Source organism: Lepisma saccharinum, chromosome 1 (assembly GCF_977018435.1).
Source record: "Lepisma saccharinum chromosome 1, izLepSacc3.1, whole genome shotgun sequence".
NCBI classification, from domain to species: Eukaryota; Metazoa; Arthropoda; class Insecta; order Zygentoma; family Lepismatidae; genus Lepisma; species Lepisma saccharinum.
Window position 1 is genome coordinate 24,989,639 of NC_139229.1, and position 18,976 is coordinate 25,008,614.

The 18,976-nt window shown below is 42.1% G+C and overlaps 1 protein-coding gene across 1 annotated transcript in view; it reads left to right on the top strand.

The window, feature by feature from the left end:
* Window positions 1-18,976, top strand: part of LOC145993845 (isotocin receptor-like) — a 931,661-nt gene that overhangs the window by 361,755 nt on the left and 550,930 nt on the right. The window lies entirely within an intron of this gene.

Genomic DNA, 18,976 nt, shown 5'->3' on the forward strand with positions numbered 1-18,976 from the left:
AAATACACCATCATTAACTAAAGTGTATAACCTGAAGCTAGTGAATTCTTTTCTGTTTGCTTTAACTTCACATGTTTGCCATTGGCATGGCAACTGTAAAAACAAATTTGCTGTCAAGTGGGAAGTACAATTTCTGAGGGAGTAATGAAATATATAAATTTATGTTTAAGTGGAGGATATAGGGTCTATATGTAGACATACACGTCCAACTATTGTTCTTGGAAAGTAATTGAAACGTTATTATTTGGCGGATGGATATTGAGAAAGTTCACGTGAAATATTCACTTGTTGATAAAAAGTTACACCCCTGGTAGCAAATTGTTTTTGTGATGATGTGCAATTACTGCAAGAAAAGATATTGACAGGATGTGTTGAAAGTGCTGTTCTAGGAAGGGAATAATTCTTGCGGCGAATGGAAAAGGTGTGTTTTAGAACTTGCAGATCAAGTTCAAATATTCCCTGGCTTCCTGAAAGCATCTGACCAGTGCTTTTTGTATCCAATTTTATTGTCCCGTGAGAAGCTGGACCATTGGCGTATCTAGTAAGTGCCGTTACAGGACTTAAGAGCCTTAAAACTTTAAGAACCTTTTCAAGCAAGCCTCACTTCCAGGAACGAGGGGCAAGCCCTTGCACTTACTGACCTGTTGGGTGAGAATAACTCAAAGGATTATAAGAACCTTTCCTGCTCCCCCAAAAATAGGCAATAGTTAGGCTGGAGAGTTCGATGAACTAATCGATCTCTAACTCCAGTGTGTCATGTCTTATGACCCTCAAAACGAATATTCACACTTATTTATAGTTCGTCTGCCTTTGTCGTGACCATTGACAAAAGTGCGCATGCGCTGACTGGACGAGTCCATTAGCAAGATAGGAAAGACACAAGTGCGCATGCTCTGACTGGACGAGTCCATTAGCAAGATAGAGGTAGAGCGGAGAAGAGAAGCATGTTCCATTAAAATCGTCTGCTGCTGAAGCAACATCAAAAGTGGCAGAAAGGCGAAGTAAAATAAGCGAAATCAATCAATAAACACTATGGCTGTTCCAAGTGCAACAACCGAACCTGTAGCTTATGAGGAGATGGCAGCGTTGTTTGATAACTGTGGTTCAGTGTCCTCTGATGAAGATTTTCAGCTGTATCTCATTCCCAAGGTTTACCCTCATCCTCACAGCTCGCCCTCGACGCCGCACGCCTTCACCCTCACATGTCTTTCGGAGGGTAAGGATAGGGTGTGCCCTCATGAGAATCGCTCTCCGAATGCTGAACGTCTATGACAACACCCACCGACAATCTCTCGTTAACAACAATGGCGTGACATTGCTGCTCGGAAACGATGCAACGTCCTGAAGCAGAAGACACATGAACATTTACATAAAGTGCAAGTTAAGATTCTTTAGCTATTTATTTCCTGACATCGGCACTGAGCAATGTAAGTACAATATTTATAACAATACTGTATATCCAATTATCCACATAGCGTAGGTTTTTTTTAATTTTCTTTCGCTTCCTTTGATATTCCGTGCAATCAAATAAATATGTATGTACGAGGTGCAACTTAGTTGACACCAAAAGTTGTGTATCACCCTAACTTGGTGTAACGCAACACCTAATCTAGTGTCAAAGGCCTCCATAGTAGAACAGTCCTGAAGGGGTAAACGGTCGGTTCCATGATTCGGCCAGGGAAGTTAGGGGAATTTATAAGCCTAGAGCTCGACCTAACGGCACCTGCTCTTGCTTACCCGTTGCTCTTCCCAATGACCAGATCCTTATTTCTACCTCTTCGACATGAGGGAAACAAATTATAGATTTTCAACATGTTTAATTAATGAACAACTAAACCTAACATACTTAAATCAAAAGGATACACTTGTCACAGATGTACTCCTCTTTACCAGCCCTTCGCACCTTAATCAAACTGGCACTTTTTGCCACACACGTTTGTACAACTTCATGATAACTCACTGTTCGGGGTTCGAACTCTACCGCACACACTCTACCGTATAAGTTCCTGGCGCACTCTCGTATTCTTAATGCATACTCTGTCCGGTAAAAAATCTCGACCCGAACTGTTTATTTCGAGCCTCGTTGTACTGTCCTGTCTTCAAACTATTTTCCAAAAGCTGTAGCTTTTGGTGGATCACGTGTCCCCCTGGCCCAATGAAATTGTCCGGCGTTGTTTTGACCAAACCGTGGGAACAGCATCTCCTGGTCATTCTCTGGATCTTCCAGTTTCCGCCACATGTTAGTTCAGCGGCGATGGACAGTGTCCAGTCGAAGGGATACAGGGCTGATTTGTCACTTCTCGCATTCCTTCGTCCTGGTCCCTCCCTGGCTGGGGAGGGAAGAAACGCAGCCCACACGGAAAGAAACATAGTTCCCATCTTTCCGAAGGAAAGTAATTTCAACATGAAGCAATATAGAATTTCTATAATACTCGGTGTGGTTTGACAGCAAATGTGATAACATGACATCAGTGATAGTGCTAAAAAACTTCAATTGCTCATTGACACCAAAAGGAGGGTCCTATTGCCATGGTGGCAACTCAGTTACAGGTTTTTCAATGTAGTTCCGCGTAGTCCGAGTTTTTATGTAATTCGATCTAGTATGGAGTCTCGTCCACGAATTACAAGGACTCTTCTGCTGTATCTCTGCTCAGTCGTTTTTCCTCAGTGCCATAGCCTCACACCTGCAATCAGATAATTATACCGCAATTGGTTCAAGATATTATAGCCATCCTGTACCTGGAAGAAAATGCTTTCTTACTCTTCCTCTGCTCAATTTTGGAATCTTTTTAGATGCCGCGTTTGTTTTAACCCTTTTATTCCACCGATCGTAAGGTGTAAAGCTCGCACGACAAAATAACCAACTTGGAATTCCATTTTCCAATCAGGTTGGTCCAGTTGGCATAGTGATGGGATATTCTTGTAGTATTCTCCATTGCAAACTTATGTCTCAGAGCAGGAATTGGAGGTTCCAAAGTGCGGTTATGGCCAGCAAAAGCCGCCGGTTAGGAAATGAATGGCTCTCCCATTCTCTATACTCTGTCCCAACTATCTCTGTAGTAAGACCGCGCATAGCGGCAGAGTATTGAGGGGGTTCGAGTGGGTAGAGCGAAGCAGTACACGCTGCTGTGAAGGCTGGTAAATGCAGCCGCTTTCCCCCTCCATACAATCCCATTCCCTCTCACGTGTTCATTGGTGGAGTGATCTCTCGTCACTACTTGCGCAGAGACTTGTTTTCGTTCGCTTGCTCCAGAGATACAGGGACAGAGTATACACCTCTCTTTGAACTGCGAGCGAAGGGTCCACGTTGACAGCAGTGAGTGTCATTTACGACTGACAAGGGAGGTTATCTAAGTGTCCCCCTCCAGTTTCCATGAAAGTTGGCAGGTGTATAGAGGGGCCCAAAGGAAGAAAGTTTTGTGTTTCGGCTAGAAAACGGTTTTAGGGGGCAACCCCCCCCCCCCCTTAAATGTCAAGATGAGGAAAATTGCGCGGACTGTAGGAAGTTAACGGCTACATCGTTTCCGATGGATAGTAATGGTAATTCTCTGACCGACTGATTCATTATACATTTGTCCAGTTGCTGGACAAACGCAACCTGCAGGAAGAGTTTTCCGTCGGGAACGAACCGCAGGGAGAGAATAAGCAATTGGACGGAAACGAGCGCCAAATTCCGTGTGTAATTCATGTAGACGGAGACGTTGATGCCAGGGGCGGAGGGAGGGGGAGACATTTATGTTGGGAGGGGTGATTTAATCACGAGGCAAACAAAACTCTTTCTCTGTGAGGCGGAGGAGATAAGTTTAGTACCGCAGCCAGGCACTTAAATCATGCACCGTGGACGGTTAGTGCCACCGCGAGGTGGCAAAAGATAAAGGTCTGCCTGCGTTTTATTTTTTGTCTCTCTGTCCTTCGCGTGGAATGTGAATTCATGTAGCGTTTTCTTAAGTAATGCCATGCATAAATGTTTTCTCCAAATTTGATCTCTAGAGCGGAATAAATAGTGTAATTCCTTCTGAAGCCCAAAAAAAGAAATGTCTTTTTCCTGCGACTGAACGTTGCATTGTAGTATTTCTGACCTAGCATTCCATTATATGCACATGGTGATCAAAAATTGGATATCCCCCTTGTAATCAAGGAGCCTCGGGTTTGATACCCGGTGGAGGCACAGAGTTGTTCGGAACCCACTGTAGGTACAGTCTCGATATTCATCTGTGCACAGAAGGGACGTAAAACAACTTCGCTTTTCTGCTACTTTTGTGTAATCGTGAATATGAGGATGGAACTGATGAAGGGACACTCATAAATATCACAGAGGCCGGTTATTCGAATCCGGGACCTCTAGCGTTGTAGAGTGCTGTGCTAACCACTCCACCAGGAAGTCGGCTCTCAAAAATGTGATATCGAAACTTGTGTGAGGAAACTTTAGTAATAATAATCTTGAAAGGAATTTCTAATGAAGTTAACTTGAGTCATAGCTGAATTTCTCTTGTGGAAAATCTTGAACAAATGTGATTGCTTCTTGGATATACAGGTAATGGACAAAATAATATGAACACCTTGGTTTGCAAAGGCCTATATACGCCGTCGTTTAAAAGGAACAACACTCAGCAGAGATTTCAACCATCTAGTGGCGATGAAAGCAAACATATCAGTCTATCAGAAGCTGGTGTGAGAGTTGTATGCGAGCAGTCAGCTATCCGTCAAATGCAGGTATGTCCGACCTTTCAGACTTCAAAAGAGGCATGATCATAGGAGCCCGCCTGGCTGGAGCATCTGTGACAAAAACAGCTACACTTGTTGGTGTAGCACGGAGCATAGTGTCAACTGTTCTGACAGCCTACAGACAACATGGAAAGACAACATTTGAAAAGGAGAATAGTGGGCGAAAAACAAAGTTATCCAACAGGGATCGACGTGTTTTGAAGCGAATAGTGACTCGAAAGCACAAGACAACACTGTCCCAGATAACCGCAGAGATGAACAATCACCTCCAGGACCCTGTATCAACGAAAACCATTCAAAGGGAGCTGCATTCTGTGAACATTCATGGCAGAGTTGCCATCCCCAAACCGTTGGTGACTCCACGTGATGCAGTGACACGAAGAAGGTGGTGCCAAGAGCACAAGAATTGGACACAGCAGGAATGGGAACATGTGATATGGTCAGACGAATCGTCTTTCACATTATTTCAGACCACAGGACGTGTTTATGTGTGGAGAACTCCTGCTGAAGCATTTGATATTGACTGCTTAGTGCCTACCGTGAAACATGGTGGGGGGTCTGTGATGGTTTTGGGGGCTATATCTTGGAATGGTGTTGACCCACTTGTCGTCCTGCGTGGGAGAATCAACGCAGAGAAGTACTGCACCATTCTGGGTGACCACCTCCATCCCATGGTTCAGACTTTGTTTCCCGATGCATGCCCCATCTTCCAAGATGATAACGCCCCTATTCACACTGCTAGGTGGGTTGATGCATGGTTTGATGAGCACAGTGATGAGGTAGAACATCTCATCTGGTGTCCACAGTCGCCCGATCTTAACATTATTGAGCCTTTGTGGGGTATTTTGGAGGCCAAAGTGCGTAATCGGTTTCCACCTCCAATGACACTTTCGGAATTTGAGACTGTTTTGTGCGAGGAGTGGCTACGTATTCCAGTTCACACTGTACAGGACCTTTATTTGTCTATCCCACGTAGGATACAAGCTGTCATTCAGGCAAGGGGGGCCCAACCCCCTACTAATACAAGTTTTCTGCAATTGCATTGGTGTTCATATTATTTTGTCCATTACCTGGATATACAGCGTGCTTCAAAATGGTTTGAACGATAAGAAACCGTTCCAGGAGCAATAAAACTTTATCAACAATTAAAGTTCTATGTAAATACTTTCAACCATATCCTCGAGTTTTGTTTGCAATGGTTGTAGTAGTTTCAAATTTCTCCACTAGGTGGCAGGGTGATAAGTTCCAAGATGGCTGCCTGTGGTGCAGAGATATCTTGTTGCGTCCACCAGTTTCACGTTTGTCGGTCTGTTGTTAGTGTTCAGCGTGAGTTTCGTACGAAATTTCGTAAAGAACCACCATCCAAGAACTCCATACGTAAGTGGTATGATAAATTCAAGACAACGGGATGCATTTGCAAAGGAAAAGCGTCCGGTAGACCGTCCACGTCTGAAGCAGATGTCGAGAGAGTTCGAGCTAGTTTTCAACGCAGCCCCCAAAAGTCTACAAGGAAAGTGAGTCAAGAGCTAACAATGCCTCGAGCAACTGTTTGGCACGTAGTGCGTAGGCGTTTAAAGGTGTATGTATCCCTATCGAGTGCAGTTGTTACAACATTTAACACCTAATGATCACACGTCCTGCAAAACGTTTTGTGAGTCATTTCTAGAGTTATGCAGTGGTGATGATGATTTTATTGACAAACTTTGTTTCAGTGATGAGGCTACGTTCCATGTGACAGGAAGAGTGAACAACCAAAATGTTCGCATCTGGGGGACTGAGAATACTCGTCAAATCGTTGAAGTTGTGCGTGATTCACCGAAGACTAATCTGTTTTGCGCCATTTCATCTACCAAAGTGTACGGTCCATACTTCTTTCACGAAGAAACTGTGACTGCTTACTACAAATTACCTTAATAACATACTGCGAGACCGCTGGATTGGGCGATCTACTCAAATGATGAACAGTTACTATGTTGGTCACCAAGATCCACGGATATAACCCCCTGTGATTTTTTTGTGTGGGGACATCTGAAAGATATTGTGTACAAACCTCCTCTACCTGCAGATGTCAATGAACTGAAAAAGCACATTAGTGCTGCAGTGCAAACTGTTGATGCAGACATGTTCAAACGGGTCTGGGCGGAATTGGATTACCAAATTGATGTATGCAGGGTAACAAAGGAGGCTCACATAGAACATTTGTGAGATACTGTGTTCAAAATTTTATCAAAAAAACTTGGACAGTTTTAGGAATTACATATAAAATCTAAAGCAATTTGGACGAAAAATAAAAAAAATATATATAAGGAGTTGAAATCGTTCACATCATTTTGAAGCAGCCTGCATATATTTCGACGTAGTACATGGCGGTAGTGCACCCTTTCAGGCTAACGAGGCTCTGGCGTCTGGGCCTACGGCCACTATAATCCTCTGTAGAGTTGTGTGTTGCCCTGTGTTTTGTTGTTATATGTGCTCAGTGCCCCTCAGCTCTTTTGTAGCGAGCACGCAAAAAGAACCTTCGACCAGATGCCATCGCGCATCTTCCCCTCCATACGTTCCACGGTGAAACCTGCTCCATTCTTCCATAACAATCTATGAAATCATTGGAAATGTTTAAGAACAAAGAACTCCAAATCGCAGACATTTAGCCATCACTTTTCCACACAGGAAATATCTAGAAATATCTGAGGAATACCTTGTCGGACATTGCCGAGCTTCTTTGATCGCCATCGTTATAAACAGGTGTAAAACAATCCTAATCAAGGAAGAGACTACATGTAGCTTAATTCGGAATTGTCAGATCGCGCGCAAGATATCTGCTCTCCATTCCACTCCACAAATCCAACTTTTATTTAAATTCGTTTACTGTTACCTCAGCAGGCCTTTGGAACAAGTTGCCACCTGAAATTCATGTCTCTTCCTCAATTGTGACGTTCAAAAATTTGTTAAAGTTACACATATTATATAACGAATATTAAATGTTTGACTTCCCTAATAAAGTGGCGGGTGCAGAGAATGATAGAAGGTCGTAAGTTACAAAAATGAATTAACGTAATAGTTAATACGAATTATAGTGAAGGTATACCGGTTTGGCCTGTGTAATGTTATGTATCTGCTTGTACGTGTGTATGTTTAAGGGCAAGAATATGTATGTGTGAGTGTGAGTACCCGTATATATAGGTTAGATTACCATTCTTATATGTATTTTTTCTTTGTATTTCTTTTATTCCTCTGAATTTTTTATATTTTTTCTTTTTTCATTTCAATATCGCACATTCAATTTTTTTTGTAAACGTAATTGTATTATTCTTACTTGCTCTGTTTGGTGTATGAACTAACCACACGATTGTTTTTACTTTTTGTTAATATTTTGGAATATTTTGAACTCTTCCTACTTTCCTATACTCCTTCTTTTTTCTGATAAGAGTATCTAACTGATCTCATAAAAATCAATAACATTGCTGCACACCTACGAATTTTGTCTAAATTCCACTAGTCAATCTGACGTCATCTTCCATCAGTAAATACCCTGATCGAACAACCTGTATGTACTTATCTTGATTATGCGCGTAGATCTGGCAACATGGCACTCGGTTGCCATGACAAATGGTGCTGCCATCTGTTATTGAAAAAATACCGCAAAATCACCTTTAGTACGGCCTTAAGTGGAAGAAAAGGCCCCACAGCCTCAACTTCGCCATATAAAAGAACACAAAATAAATAAATAAATTCGATCGGAATAAATGTCTGGGGGCAGAGAGGTTATTGGTCAGTCAGTTACGGCCAGTCTTAGAGCGAACATAGTGAGAGGCAGACGTACGATTCGAGGAAGAACGTGTTGAAGCGAGTCAACTCTTTGTACAGTCACGACCATAACCGTACTCCGCTGCTATACAAAAAAGATATACCGTTTTCCTTTAGCCATTCTGATCCAATTTTTAGGGGTTTAAAAACTCAGGTGTTTTTCCATTCATATGTGTGTAGTTAGTACCTCTCGCACCTTACCGTCAAGCTTACCATGAATAGCGAGTTGCTCCATACTCAAGGATGAATGATCAGTGAGCTACAACAACCCAGTTCGATCCCGAAGGGTATGTTACGCTTCCTTTCTCCTCCACGCGCGAGTGGCATGCACAGAAAACGCGGTTCTGCGCAGGTTCTTTACTTGTGATTTCACTATAACACGAGTAACGACATTGTAGTCCTGAGAGACATGTATTGATTTTTGTTACAGTAAGGGGTTTGGGCCCCGTATAATGAAGCGGGGCAAATAGTCTAATTGCTGACGAAACCTACAACCTTAATGTCGATAAATCCATTTCACTTGGGGGTGTAAACGGTAAACTCTGAAGACATCCTAATGTCATACCCCTCTTCCACGTAGGGCACACTGGACTGCATTTTGCAAGCTAACGAGGTTATGGCGTGAGTCTGTATTCACTGCGAGTGTAATCCGCTGTGGAATTCCTACATGTTCCTAGATCAGAGGGAAATTTTCCTGTCGTATTCCTGAAATTTCCCTTTTCGAACACAAAATTCCCTTTCACAATAAGGTTTTTTTTCCAACGAACGATTTTAGGGGGTGTGGAGGCAAATTTAGTTTTAAATTAGACCTTTGTGAACACTTTTGTAGGTGTGTATCACAAGAAAATACTGGTATGCTAATTGGGGGTGGGAAAATTGTATTTGTACTGTATACTTATTTCTTTTCCTTTTTATTAAACATTAAGTTTCCAAAGTTTGCTTTACCTTGAGTCTTCAATATTTATTAAACTTACAACTTGAAAGTTCTTTCACTGTTCATTACAGTTAATCAGCTGAGTTCAGATTGAAATGAAATACAATATTTCAGACGCTTATACTCCACTAGAAGAGAAAAAATTGGAAAAATCGTGAGTCAGAAATGAACAATTGTGCAGTGCATATGGATGACTTCTAATTTCCTGTTTCTTGCACATTTGCTTTAGTGTTTCACCAATTGTTGACATTTATGTAGTGCCTCCTTACGCTCCGAGAGATAGAATTGCAATGTAAGCAGCTGATTGCATCACCCACGCTCTGTTCAATCACTTAGAATTGATCATGTGACGACAGCACCAGAGGGTTTTTCCATTACTGGTAGAGCAGTACGTCTTCATTTCATTCCAAAAGGTCTGACGTCACGGTTTCATTTCTCAAACCATATTCATGCGGCATGCAATTACAGCGAAACGATTTTTTACAAGCAGGAACTTGCTCCTGGATTTTGTTTTACTGCACATCTTGCTCACTTTACAACTTTTCACTTAACGCAATCGCTTCCACATATTATTACCCTTCAGGGTGCTAATTAAGGAATGGAAACGCGCTGCTGTTGCCTTTTCTTGTCTGCCGAACTTTGCACTTTCTTTAATGGAACTTCCTGTTTGTCAGGTTTATACTATCGTTGACTTCTTTGTTTTATTCACATCTTCCACTACTATGCATTATTCACGGTCTACTTATCGTCCCACATTCTAATAGTGGAAGTCCCCGGATGTCTGCAAGTCTCTATCGATTTGTTAACAAAAGCTGAAATAAAGGACGTGCTCGCAAACATCTTGTTTTAAGCATGTGATATGCTTCGATTTTTAGTATGAATATAGTACATGTCTAAACTCTAGATGTAGCCTTTATGTAATAATTACGAAACGGATTTTAAGATGCAGCACCTTTCCAAAAATATAGTTCTATTCACCATCGTTTGAGATAATATATGTATTTTAGGACATGAAATCAAGTAAAATGAACACACTTTGTTGCACCTTTTCGTGAGATTAGCACATTTATCCATTTTAGCCCCTCTTCGATGAACAGAAAAGTAAACTATTTTCACTTTTCTTCAGCAGCTACATAAAATCCAATAGTCTGATTTCATAGAGCAGAACGAGAGCTATAAAATGGTATAATATAGTAATTACAGCCCCAATAGTTCCCAAGATAATGTAGCAAAACCCGCGAACGAAAACACAAACTTCAACGAAACCTATTCGGCAGAACCACAGTTCTCTATGCGGTCCGCGCGCATTATAAACAGAAGGGAAAGAAGAAGAAGAGAGCATTTTATCAGCACCTTTTTTTCGTACCTTTTTAAAACATTTTCAGAACCTTTTTTTTTCCACTTTCTAGACCATAATTTTGCACCTTAAAATCCTTGTAAAATTCCTTTCTGTTTCCGAGTCAAGATCACAGAAACTTGACCAATCTCCTTGCGCGGTAGAGCTATGAGACTCTCCTTCATAATAGCTACACTCAGGACATGATGGGGAAAAATGAAAACGCACTTCTTACCTTAAAAACAACGTATTTTGAGATCTTATCACTATTAACACACACTCAGTGCATACATGTCACTATTATCATTCAATACAAGAATCCTCTTTAAAATTGTATCTCCATAACACATCGTTTTAGCGTATATACAGTATCATTCCGTCTTATTCTGTGTAATCCCATCTGTTGCACTTGGATACTGTTTCGTTGTTAAATTCTGGACATTTGTAGAAGCTTCTAGCACTATAATTCATGCTGAAAATTTTGTTTGAGTCTACTTTATGCGTAGATAGGCTAATCGGGAGTGTACCTACAGTTTAAGGCGAAGAGTGACAGTTTCGCTCCAGGTATGCATTTATTTCAATATCGTCGTTTTCCTAACACAAGCAAAATCTTCAACCTGTCCTCTTCCTGCTGATGTGTTTTTCTACACCATCGGAAGTTTGATATTCCTAAAGAACAAGTTATGCTAAGTTTTCTATCCCTCCTACGACCATCCAGTTCACAGATCTATTTTCCCAGCTCGCCGCGGGGAAAGGTCGGTGGGGGAGGAGCAGTTTCGGGCTGGACGTGGAAACTGGTCCTCGTTCCCTTAAAGTAGGATCCGAACCACTATGTGCCTCCATCGGGTGTCGAAACCGTAACCCCTTGATTACAAGGCCACTACACCATCGGGGAGGCTGTAGACTTGGTACACTGATTTCAAGTCAGTGACGTCCGTGGTCCCGGGTTCGAATCCGCTCCTGGACATGGGCGTTCTTTTTGAGTGTCCCTTCAACAATTTCATCCCATCATCATTCTCATCGTCGCAATTAGCCATAAATGGCAGAAAAGCGACGCTAAATAACAAAAATAAGATCAAATTAAAGTTAATGAAGAAGCCAATCAGTACACATTTTCCCACCCCCTCGGTAGCCCAACCTAAAAAAATCTTCGGAACGCGAGCATCAAGACAATTGTGCATCTTACTTGAAGGTCTGCAATAGGCGCCGTGTAAACAGCAGGTTATTAACGATCTAATTTCACGGTTACACGGCTTACGTAACGAAGAAAAAACTCACTGCTTTTCTTAGCTTTTTCACAACAATGAAAGCGTTGGCAAGCAATTGTTTCTTTCTGCTAGAATTTTTTTTTTCAATTCGTGGTACGCTCGGCTTGTTCTTTAGTGCTTTTGGAAATTATTGTAATTCCGACGTCCTTTTGGCGAGTTTCTCTGTAAAAGCTTGTGTCGGATCGACCTTATGTCAAGGGCATCCACTTCCTGGAGCCTTTTGGCTGGTGCGAACCTTGAAGGAAACGGAAATTGCTTCACGTTGGAATATTTCGAAAATTGTACGCTGGCTGTTGCCTTAAATGAACGGTTGGCACCTTGGTGTCATCTCTGGTGTGACTGCGTGTGATTGTGGGTAGATTCCTTCCATCCCACTCAAGCAATTAGTTACGTGTATATGCGAAATGGATTAAGCTTGCCCATTGATGTCAGCGCAAGCCGCTTCTTTCTTATTTACCCTGTTCTTCTTTTGGCTATACTATAAACTGTCCCGAGTATCTTTTGGAGCAAGCGAACGGAAACAAGTCTCTGCGCAAGTAGTGACGCGAGACGGCCCCACCAATAAACACATGAGAGGGAATGGGATTGCGTTGAGGGGGAAAAGCGACTGCGGCTACCAGCTTGTACTGCTTCGCTCTGCCCACTGGATTTCCACCCCTTCTCTGACACCTTGCTCCAGACATACCAGGACAGGGGTATAGCTTGCTCAATGATTTTTCAGCCACTCTTTTCTACACTATGTCCCTGGAATTTCTGGAGCAAGCGAAAGAAAATATGTTTCTGCGCAAGTTGTGACTCGAGAGTGCTCGACCAGTGAACGCGCGAGAGTGGAAGTGAGTACATGTAGGCGGAAACGCGGCTGCAGCTACCAGCCGTTTGCAGCAGCGCGCACGGCTTTGCTCTGCCCGATCGCTTTCTCCCCTTCTCTACCGTTATGCGTAGCCTTGCTCCAGAGATTCCCGAGACAGACTGTATATTGCGCAAGTCTTTTCCAATTCATTATCTTCATTGTACTCAGATCTTCAAGCACACCATCTTTCCATTTAATTCTTGCCCTTCCTTTTTTGATATTGGTTTCCACGTGGCTATTTTCTTTGTTACCCTGCTTTGCTGAAAGGGCAAGCCCTAGCTGGGTGCGGAGCTTATAACCAAAAATTTTCAGTGACCTAAAAAAATCAGATATTTTCTTTCCTTCGTCTGAAGTGTAGGCGTCCTATACAATCATAATATAAACATTATTACAATTAAGAAAGAAATAATAATTATACTACATATTTCATATTACTACCTAAAAGCAATTAAGCAAAACATGTTGAAGGTTAAAACTAAGAATTATGGAAGACTAATGTAGGTTTCTAATTTATATTTCTTTCCATTTCCGATGTGGCACTGGAGCATCGTTCATTATACGTATTTACAAAATTGTGTTTGTTCAATATCAAACTAATATTTTACCTATAAATGTGGCATTTTTTAATTACATAACATTCTCCATCATAATTCTGTTTGTTTACTTTTCATTGAATTTTGACTGTATTGAATATATTTTCTTTCATACTAAAATAATATTATTTTCAATTCATGATTTCATTCTATAATTAAACGAAAAGTGCATATTAGCTATTTTTAATTGAAATGAACACTATTTTTATCTAGTACTTTGTTTAGTACTAGATTTCAGTGATTTTAAATATCTTTAAGTATGTCTAAACAATCCATAACGTCAGAAAAGTCAAATTAATTGCTTATTTGGAAGCACCAACGTCCTACAAACTCACAATAAATCTTACTCAAACAATTTTAACTCTCGTGTGGCCCCCTGAAGCGTGGCCTTGATAGAGTGTCCGAGTTTTTGCCGAATTCTTTCTATGTGCTCAGTTTGACTGTCCTTGAAAACTAAATTATTTTGTTCATCGTTTCCAAGCGGAGGTGCTATGGTAGATACATATACAGGGTGTTCCTAAAGTTCGTTTCCAACGCGTAGGAGGTAATTCTACAAGTGAAAATAAACACAGAAGTTCATGTGACGAAATGCTGAAAACGGCACCCATTCAGATTTATTGAAGTGGGAGAAAGTGCGAAAATTATGGTTTCAAGGAAATAGTGGCATAACGGCGAACCATATGACCGCGGCGAAGGGCGTTACACAAAGAAATGCGGCATGTTCTATTCAAAAGCCACATGGCAGATGTGTGAATTTGATGTACAAGGGATTCCCCAAAGGAAGCGAATGCGTCTGTTGAAGTCATGGTGGTAGGGAAGGGTTTTAGGGAGTGATTAGCATGGGCGATGTTTTTGGTCGCGATGTTGTGTTGTCGATATTTGTACGTATCCACATGCAGAAAGGCCGAAGCGTGACCTTGATTTTGGCGTTTCCCGCTAGGGGCGCTAACACAGTAGTGTTATTCCGGCAGGAAAGCACCGGTCACTGTCATTCGTGCTTCAATCTCGCAATAGGCACTGCTAGGTGTTATCGATAGGCACGGCCCATCGTGTAAAGTGCACTAGTGTTCGTCGTCTACGGGTCGGCAGATATCCAGCAATAGGAATGGCTGCATACACCGCAGAGGAGCTGGCAGACATGCATCTCATATATGGTGAGACAGGAAGTAATAGCCATGCAGCACGGCGTTTGTATGGGGAACGTTTTCGCACACCTTCTTTCAAACAGTGCATACTCGACTTCGGGAAACAGGACCAGTGCTACCACACCGTCGAGAAATTGGACGACCACGAAGTGTGCGCACAGGTCAGTTTAAGGATGCGGTGTTAAATGCTGTCAGGGATCGTCCTGACACCAGTACGCGCGCTATAGCCACTCCCCACAACACCTCCCATATTAATGTGTGTCGCGTCCTGTCCGAAGAGGGGATGTACACTCAAACTCCAAAAGGTACAAGACCTTTTACCTCGGAACTTTGGCCCACGTGTGGTGTTTTGCCAATGGTTTTTGCATCACATGGAAACTATCCCGAATTTTGCGAGCAGGGTGTTGTGGACCGATGAAGCAACGTTCACCAAAACGGGCGTGTTCAATAGTAAAAACAGTCACATTTGGGATTTTGAAAATCCACATGCAATTCTCGTGGCACACCATCAGCACAGGTTTGCGGTTAAAGTGTGGTGTGGGATAGTGCATGACCATTTGACAACATTTTCCCACTTCAATAAATCCGAATGGGTGCAGTTGTCGGCATTTCGTCACATGAACTTCTGTGTTTATTTTCACTTGTAGAATTACCTCCTACGCGTTGGAAACCAACTTTAGAAACACCCTGTATATTGTCCCAAACGATCAGGAAAGGTCGTTTAAAACTAAGTATTGTCTTCTAAAAGAAAATTTCTCGATTGTCCACATGAATGAAACTCCACACAAGGTGGACATAACAAATACAATTTATTGAAAAGGTTCTCCAAAATTTCAGACACGTTTTTGTGCTTTCTTTCACAAAAGATTGCAGTGGTGATGGGTTGAGCTCCGAGATTAATGTTAACGAGGGGCTCTTTACCTTGTTGACTTCACATAAGCCTTCGAATGTGTATTGCCAACTACAGCGCAGCGAATTAAAGCGAATATTGTATCAACAGGTGTAAACAGAGAAATAACTTAATTTGGCTCTCTCGGACACCGGTTACTATGGCGACACAAGAGCATCTCGCTTCAAAGTTCATCTGGACTTGAAAGAGTCAGCCAGAAGCAAAGCTAGAACCTTCGTTCCGCTGGGAAGCTAGAGTAAACAGCCTTCCTGTTTGTCTTTCTCTGTCGAGCAAATGCAGCCTGTTTTCTCCTGTTTCCAATGTTTGGCGTATCGCGACGATGTTATAAGTGATGATAAAACGGGGCTGTACTTATGTTTTCCAAAGACGTTCCTCTGCAGAGAGAAGGTCAGTGTTTTATATACGGCCGGCACAGCCTACCACCGCACAGCATCAAAGTGGAAAATGTATCTGAACGGTCGGCACGACTCAGCATAACACACCACCTACCAGCATCAAAGAGGAAAAACTTTTTGAATGCTCAGCACAGCTAGGCACAGCCCACCACCGCCCAAAATCACAGAGGAAAATCATTCTGAACGGTCAGCACGGCTTGGCACAGCACACCAACCGCCCAGCATCAAAGAGGAAAATCATTGTGAACGGTCGGCATGGCTCAGCACAGCCCACCAGTGCCCAGCATCTAAGAGGAAAATCTTTCAGAATGGTCGTCACGGCTCATCACAGCCCACAAGTGCCCAACATGAAAGAGAAAAATCTTTCTGAACGGTCGGCACGGATCAGCACAGGCCACCAGTGCCCAGCATCAAAGATTAAAATCTTTCTGAACGGTCGGCACGGCTCGGTACAGCCCACCAGTGCCCAGCAATCATAAAGGGAAACCTTACTGAACGGTCGGCACGGCTCAGCACAGTGCACAAGTGCCCACCATCTAAGAGGAGAATTTTTCTGAACTGTCGGCACGGCACGGCACATCACAACACCACCCAGCATCAAAGAGGAAAATCTTTCTGAACGGTCGTCATGGTTAGGCACAGCATACCATCTGCCACTATCAAGGAGGAAAAAAATGACGATTGGATGTAATTAATGAAGGAATATAAAGAAGAAAAGCAATAACGCCTAGGACCGAACTTGAACCCGCCATCTTCAGTGACGAGACAGTAATCTGACCACCGACCACTAAGCGTGCCAAGTTGCATAAAGGCAGCCTTCTGACCTCCATGGGGAAGTGGTTAGCACAGCGCGCCACGACGTCATTAGTACCAGGTTCGAAACTTAGTCTGGAAATGCGAGTGTGTCTTCATCAATTTCATCATATCATCATTCATCCTTACCATCGCGATTATCCAAAAATGGCAGAAAATCGACCCTAAATAACAAAAATCAAACTAAATGAATGCAGGTCGACTGGCTCTGGAGATGTTCAACGTGGCTATATACTTTAAGGACAGACCTCGTATATGTTGTTTTGGATGTTTAATGGATGTTACAGTTCTCTTAACAAAATGAAGGGGAGAACAGATTGAAGATTGTCTTCAACCGAAACTTCGACAGAGTTGGTTGCTTCTTTCACTCGTGTATTGGCTGAAGACTTATGCAAGACCAGGAAATGATGAAACTCTATTGTGGAAGCACACGGAACCAGTCATCTTGTGGTTGAATGCCATTCTTACCTTCCTTCTTGATAATGACCCATCGAATGAGAAGTTGTGAATGTTTTTTCCCACCTTGGCAGCAGTGTGTTACTTCATCTCTAGCTATCTAACTTCGATGAATACACACAGACCTGAAAGAGTGTCTCTTGACGCAAATGTGTCGACTCCAATGACACATGCACATAAACTGCTAGTGATGCATCAAAATGCATAGAAGTGCATCAAAGTGTTCTTTTATCAGCTGCCGCTCCGTGTAATGCACTAAAAATACATAATTTGAGAACATGATTTCACAGAAGCCAAAAGTACACGCTTAACTGTGTCAGTCGATGCTCAAAAATGCATATTTTTTTATTTGATGCATTTTGAGTTGTCTGTGCTGCAGCCAACCTCCGTGGCGGAGTGGTTATGACATCGCACTACGACGCCAAGGGTCCCGGGTTCGAATCCTGGCCTGGGTATGGATGTTTGTGAGTGTCCATTCATCAATTTCATCATATCATCACTTACCCCCACCTTCGCAAATTAGCCAAAAGTGGCACAAAAGATGAAGTAAAATAAATCAAATCAGATCAAATGAAATCAAATCTCGGCCTGGGCATGCGCGTTCTTTGTGAGTGTCCATCAATTTCATATCACTCATCTTCAACGTCGTGATTAGCTGAAACTGGCAGAAATGCGACGTAAAATAACATAACCAATCAATTCTGTGTGTAGCTGATAAAGATGAGGGTACGTTCCTCAGCTAAGAACCTCGGACAATCTGAAAATTGTTAAAATGTGCATCAGCGGTCCTGAGATCTTTTCGGGGTCGTCACTTCCCTCTTAGGGGTACACGAAGACTTCAGATTTTCTTTTAAGTCCACTTTATACACAGATAGGATAATCTGGACTGGACGTACAGTGTATATTGTGAGCTGCTGTATCCTTACTTCAGCTGGAGCGTATGATTCTGTAATTATCAGTTCAGTTCGTGCCAAATGCTATTTACATACAATTGATGAGGACTTCGGACATAACTCACTGAAGTTGTGGGTGTGCAGTGTACACGAGGCCAAAATAGTCATTGTTTATATTCGTGACCTCATCTGTGCAACAACAGGTTTGGTAGTCGAACAGGAGTAGAAAGTTAGTTTAGGTATGAACGTGGAAACAATCGCTTCTCTTCTCCTGAAAACGCGTGAGAAGCAAGAGAAAACTAATGAAAACAATCATGGACAATTTGCCAAGCAATACTTGTGAATCCCACTGTACCTACTGTAGAAGTCACCCCTTACACCCAGGAATTATTGAAAAGTAGCAGAGGTAGGATCACAAATATGCAGACAAACACACAAAGAAAGATAGAGAAATACAGGAAATTGGAAGAATACAAAAAGGGAGAGACCATAACAAGAAAGAACGACAGAGAGAATAGGAAGGAAATAGGGAAAGAGACGAAAGATATACATGAAAAGAAACAGAAGAATGCAAGGAGAGAGAATGAGCAAGGAAGAAAATAAAAGAATAACAAAGAAAGAAATACATGAAGAAGAATAGAGAAACGGAAGAAAAGAAAGAAGGAAACGTAACTAAAATAGAGAGAAAGAAAGATTGGAACAAAAACGAAAGAGGCAGACAGAAGAAGAAAGAGAGAGAGAGAGAATGAATGGGAATATAGAAGAAATAGGAGAGACCAATAAAGCAAGAGACACACAGGAAGACCAAAAGAAAAAGCCATTTAGAAATAGTGAGAGACAGAGAATTTTAACAA